Genomic DNA, 6,391 nt, shown 5'->3' with positions numbered 1-6,391 from the left:
AAAGGAGATCAAGAGAATATACATTGGAAAGGAAGAAATCAAAATATCCCTAGTTGCAGATGATATGCTATTATATATGAGTGACTCCAAAAATTCTACCAGGAAACTTCTGCATCTAAAAAAACGTCTTCAGTAAAGTAGCTGTGTACAAAATTAACACATAAAAAAATCAGTAGTCCTCCTATATAAAAAAGACAAAAAGGCTGAGAAAAAAATTAGGGAAACATCACCCTTCACAATAGCCACAAATAACATAAAGTACCTTGGTGTGACTCTAACCAAGGAAGTGAACCACCTGTATGAAGAAAAAATTTCAAGTTCACTGAAGAAAGAAAGAGAAGAAAATATCAGAAGATGGAAAGATCTCCCATGCTCAAGGGTCAGTAGGATTAACATAGTGAAAATTGTCATCCTACCAAAATCAACCTACAGAATCAATGCAGCTCCCATCAAAATACCAACACAATTCTTTACGGGACTTGAAAGAACAATTCTCAAATTCATATGGAAAACTGAAAACCAAGAATTGCTAAAACAATCCTGTACAATAACAGATCTCCATCCCTGATCTCAAGCTGTACTATAGAGCAACAGTAATAAAAACTGCATGGTACTAGCATAGAAACAGGAAAGTGGATCAATGGAATGGAACAGAAGACCCATAAATAAACCTACACACCTACAGTTACTTGATTTTTTTTTTTTACAAAGAAGCCAAAACCATACAATGGAAAAATGACAGCATCTTCAACAAATGGTGATGGTCTAACTGATGCCTACTTGTAGAAAAATGCAAATAAGACTCATATTTATCACCTTGCACTAAACTTAAGTCCTAGTGGATCAAAGACCTCAACATAAAACCAGACACACTAAACCTGTTAGAAGAAAAATTGGGGAAGAGCCTTGAACTCGTTGGCACAGGAGACAACTTCCTGAACAAAACACCAACAGAACAGGTTCTAAGAGCAAGAATAAATGGGACTTTATCAAACTGAAAAGCTTCTGTAAAGCAAAATACACTGCTGTCAGAACAAAATTAAAGCCTACAGATTAGGAAAGGATCTTCACCAACACTGTATCTGACAGAGGGTTAATAGCAAGAATATATAAAGAACTTAAGATTTTAAACCCCAACAAACCAAGTAATCTAATTAAAAAATGGGGTACAGAACTAAGCAGAAAATTCTTAATAGAGGAATATTGAATGGCAGACAAACACTTAAAGAAATATTCAAATTCTTTAGTCATCAGGGAGATGGAAATCAAAGCAATCCTGAGGTTTCACCTCACACCCATCAGAATGACTAAGATCAAAAACACAATTGACAACACATGCTGGAGAGGATGTGGAGAACGGGGTACTCTTCACCATTGCTGGTGTGAATGTAAACTTGTACAACCACCTTGGAAATCATCTGGCACTTTCTCAGAAAATTAACATAGTGCTACATCAAGATCCAGATATAGGAGAGAGGCTTCCAAGATGGCGGTGGCTAGTGTGCAGCTTAGCTGAAGAAGAGAGAACCCGCAACGCAGAAATTGGTGAGTGAACGGGCTGATCAACCCAGAACAGAGTTATCTAAACCTCCAAGAAGAAAGAGACTAACCATGATCTGAGTCCATCTAGAATCAGATCACAGCAGACTCCTTTGGGAGGAGACACCCCGAGAGGTGATCCCCAGGTACTTCCCGTCACCCAAAACCCTACTCCCTCTTCGGAGGAGACAGGAGGCATCCAGGAGAATCTGCCACAGACCACACTGTCTGTACCTCAGCCCCAGCTAGAGCTACAGCTCCCACAAAAAAAACCAACAAAAAAACAAAAAACAAAAAAAAACCAAAAAACAAACAAACAAACAAAACAAAACAAAACAAAAAACAAAAAAACAAAAAAAACCCCGAGATCGAGGCTGAGAAAACCCAATCCTTTCAGGCACTCCCCCAAAAACCAGAACGCCGCCATAACTCTGCCTCGGCAGAGCAGAAGGATAGAGAGGCACATAGCGGCTTCCCAGCACCCGGACCCCAGAGCTGCTGGCTGCTCCTAGCAAACAAACTTCAGCTCAGGATCTGGGACTGTGGTCATTCAACACATCCTGAGATTCTCCTGGGTCCAGCGCAATAAGGTCTAGCACCAAGTTCTATCACTGGCGCCCCCCCCCCCGAACCCTGGCAGAGAAACTCCGGCTCAGGATTGGACTGAGAAATCCCAACCCCTTCTGGCACTCCACTGAGAACACCACCATAAGCTTGCCCTAGTGGAGGAGAAGGTCAGAGGGAAAGGACAGAGAGGCAGCCTGCCAAAGGACACCGCACCCCCTCTCCAGCTCACCCAGCAGCCCCTGGCAGAGAAACCCAAGCTCTGGATCTGAGGACACTCAACCATACCCAGTACTCTCTTGGAATCAGCAAACATAGGTTCTACCGCCAGGCTGCTTCTGACAGAGAGATCTGGGCCCGGGATCTGGGATTGAGAAGCCTCAACCTAACTCTTTCCCGTGCCACCCCGGGACCAGTCAACATAACCCCTCCTGGCAGAGGGAAAGGACAGAGAGGCAGCACACAGGAAAGGTGGACACTGAGTCCTGCGGCCACAGTGTCACAGAGCTGACTGTTAGCCTACCTGCACATTTTCTGCAGCAGGACCAAATCAGAGAGTAGAGAACAAGGGGAACACCTGTGCATTCCAACCGGTCCTGCAAGAGGGTGAGTGAGCCTTCTAGAGAGAGTTTGCCCCAGACCCAGGGCCTTTCCACAGAAGCAACCAGACGAGATCCCTGCCACCCACACCCTTAGTGTGGGCATCATAGGGATTCTTGGGATAGCGACCCAATGTTGAAGCCTCTGCCTTGCGGGTCCACCAGTGTAATCTAGGCAAACAATCCCATGATCTCAGACAGAACTGCGTAATAGTGGCCTGCAGGCCACTGCAATAGTCAGAGAATCCGTGCATGCACACTGCGCCTGCTAAAAGCGCATGCGAATAGCACCAGCGTCACATTCCTTACTTAGGCAAAACTGAAACCACAACACACACTCCCAAACCAGTGAACCTCTCTCATCTTCCTGAAAAAACAGTCCAGAAAACAGAAAGAGACGATCATAGCCCGAACTACAAACTCAAGAAACAAACAGTGAGGGTTATAAATAACCAGATGGCTAGAGGCAGACGTAAGAACACACCCAACAAAAATCAGGACATAAAGACCTCACCAGCAATGCCACAAAACAATGGACACTTCAATTCACTAGATATACAAGAAAATGACCTCAAAACTATGTTTCTCCAGCTATTAGAGGCCCATAAAGATGAAATGAACAAAGCCCTTAGAGAAATAACCAAAGAAATCGAGACTAACCAAGAGGAAACAAATCGTGCTCTCAGAGAAATGACCACGAAAATTGAGGCAAACAAAGAAGAAATGCACAAAGCTCTCAAAGAAGTGTCCACACAAATAAAAGCAAATAAAGAAGAAATAAACAAAGGTCTCATAAAAATACAGGCAATTATACCCAAAGAAGTAGAGGCACAATTAGTGATACATAGAGAGGAAACAGACAAAAAAATAGAAACTGTCATTGAAAAGCAGGATTCCACACTCAAACAGATGAAGGAAATGGTGCAAGACATGAAAACAGAATTAGAATCAATAAAGAAAACACAAATAGAGAAAAACCAGGAGCTGGAGAACATAGAGAAAAGATCAGGAACTACAAAGGTAAGCATCACCAACAGAATACAAGAGATGGAAGAAAGAATCTCAGGAGCCGAAGATACACTTGCGGAAATTGACACGTCTCTCAAAGAAAAAATAAAATCAGAAAAGTTCCAAACACAAAACATCCAAGAAATCAAGGACACCATGAAAAGACAAAACTTAAGAATAATAGGAGTAGAAGAAAAAGAAGACATCAGGCTCAAAGGTCCGGAAAATATTTTCAAGAAAATTATAGAAGAAAATTTTCCCAACTTAAAGAAGGAGATGGCCATAAACATACAAGAGGCCTACAAAACACCAAGTAGACTAGACCAGAAAAGAAATTCTTCACGTCACATCATAGTCAAAACCCTGAACCTACAGAACAAAGAAAAAATTCTAAAAGCAGCAAGGGAAAAAGGCCAAGTAACATATGAGGGCAGACCTATCAGAATCATACCAGATTTCTCAACAGAAACTGTGAAAGCCAGAAGGGCCTGGACAGAAATCATACAGTCCTTAAGGGACCACAGATTCCAACCCAGACTACTATACTCAGCAAAACTTTCAATCAACATAGACGGAGAATTCAAAATATTCCAAGACAAAACCAAATTTAAAAAATATCTCCATAGTAACCCAGCTCTACAGAAGTTACTAGAAGGGAAACTCCAAACCAAAGAAAACAACTACATCTAAGGAAACAGAGGAAATAGATAACTACACAACAAAAAAACCAAAAGAAGACAAGCAGTGAAACTCAGTGATACCACCAACCCCACATCAAAAGTAAGTAACAATTGTTGGTCACTAATATCTATCAACATCAACGGACTCAATTCCCCAATAAAAAGACACAGACTAACAGAATGGTTGCGGAAACAGGATCCAACATTCTGTTGCATCCAAGAAGCACACCTATGCAACAAAGATAAACACTACCTCAGAGTAAAGGGCTGGAAAATGTCTTTCAAGCAAATGGTACCAGAAAACAAGCGGGAGTAGCCATCCTAATATCTAATAAAATAGACTTTCATCCGAAGTTAATCAAAAAAGATAAGGAGGGCCACTATATTCTCATCAAAGGAAAAATCCACCAAGAGGACATCACAATTTTGAATATCTATGCCCCAAATACAAGAGCACCTACATTCATAAATGAAACAATATTAAAGCTTAAATCACACATTGATCCTAATACCTTAATAGTGGGAGACATCAACACTCCACTCTCACCAAGGGACAGATCAACTAGACAGAAAACAAATAGGGAAATAAAAACACTTACAGAGACCCTAAATCAAATGGACCTAATAGACGTCTACAAATCTTTTCATCCAAACTCAAAAGAGTATACCTTCTTTCCAGCACCACATGGAAGCTTCTCCAAAATAGACCATATAGTTGGTCATAAAGTAAGCCTCAACAGATACAAAAATATTGAAATAATCCCTTGTATTTTATTTGACCACCATGGACTAAAGCTGGACCTCAACAACAACAGAAATAACAAAAAGCCGACACGCACATGGAAACTGAACAACTTGTTACTCAATGACAGCTGGGTTAAGGAAGAAATAAAGAAAGAAATTAAAGACTTCCTAGAATTCAATGAAAATAAAGGCACAACATACCCAAATTTATGGGACACATTAAAAGCAGTGCTCAGAGGAAAATTTATAGCACTAAATGCCTTCAAGAAGAAATTTGTAACATCACATACAAGCACCTTAATGGCCCAACTGAAAACCCTAGAAAAAAAAAAAGAAGCAGATACACCCAAGAGGAGCAGACGGCTGGAAATAATCAAACTGAGGGCTGAAATCAATCAATTAGAAACAAATAAAACTATTCAAAGAATCAATGAAACAAAAAGCTGGTTCTTTGAGAAAATCAGCAAGATAGATAAACCCTTAGCCAAACTAACTAAAAAGAAGAGAGAAACTATCCAAATCAGCAAAATCAGAAATGAAAATGGGGACATAACTACAGACACTGATGAAATTCAAACAATCATTAGGTCATACTACAAAAGCCTATATGCCACAAAAATTGAAAACCTAAATGAAATGGACAATTTTCTTGATATATTCCAACTTCCAACATTAAGTCAAGATCATGTAGAAAGACTGAATACCCCTAAATCCCCCAAGGAATTTGAAACAGTCATTCACAGTCTCCTCTCCAATAAAAAGCCCTGGGTCAGATGGTTTCAGCAGGGAATTTCTACCAGACCTTCAAAGTAGTGCTAACACCAATTCTCCTCAAACTATTCCACAAAATAGAAACAGAAGGTACATTACCAAACTCATGCTATGAAGCGACAGTCACCCTGATACCTAAACCACACAAAGACCCAACAAAAAAAGAGAACTTCAGACCTATCTCTCTTATGAACATTGAGGCAAAAATACTCAATAAAATACTTGCAAACCGAATCCAAGAACACATCAAAGATATCATCCACCACAACCAAGTAGGCTTTATCCCAGGCATGCAAGGGTGGTTCAACATATGGAAATCCATCAATGTAATCCACCACATAAACAAACTGAAGGAGAAAAACCACATGATCATCTCCTTAGATGCTGAAAAAGCATTTGACAAAGTCCAACACCCATTCATGTTTAAAGTCTTGGAGAGATCAGGGATACAAGGCACATATCTAAACATAGTAAAGGCAATATACA

This window comes from Psammomys obesus, unplaced genomic scaffold, assembly GCF_907164565.1.
Source record: "Psammomys obesus unplaced genomic scaffold, mPsaObe1.curated_primary_1811, whole genome shotgun sequence".
NCBI classification, from domain to species: domain Eukaryota; kingdom Metazoa; phylum Chordata; class Mammalia; order Rodentia; family Muridae; genus Psammomys; species Psammomys obesus.
The sequence above is the reverse complement of the archived record's forward strand: the minus strand, read 5'-3'. Positions refer to the sequence as shown.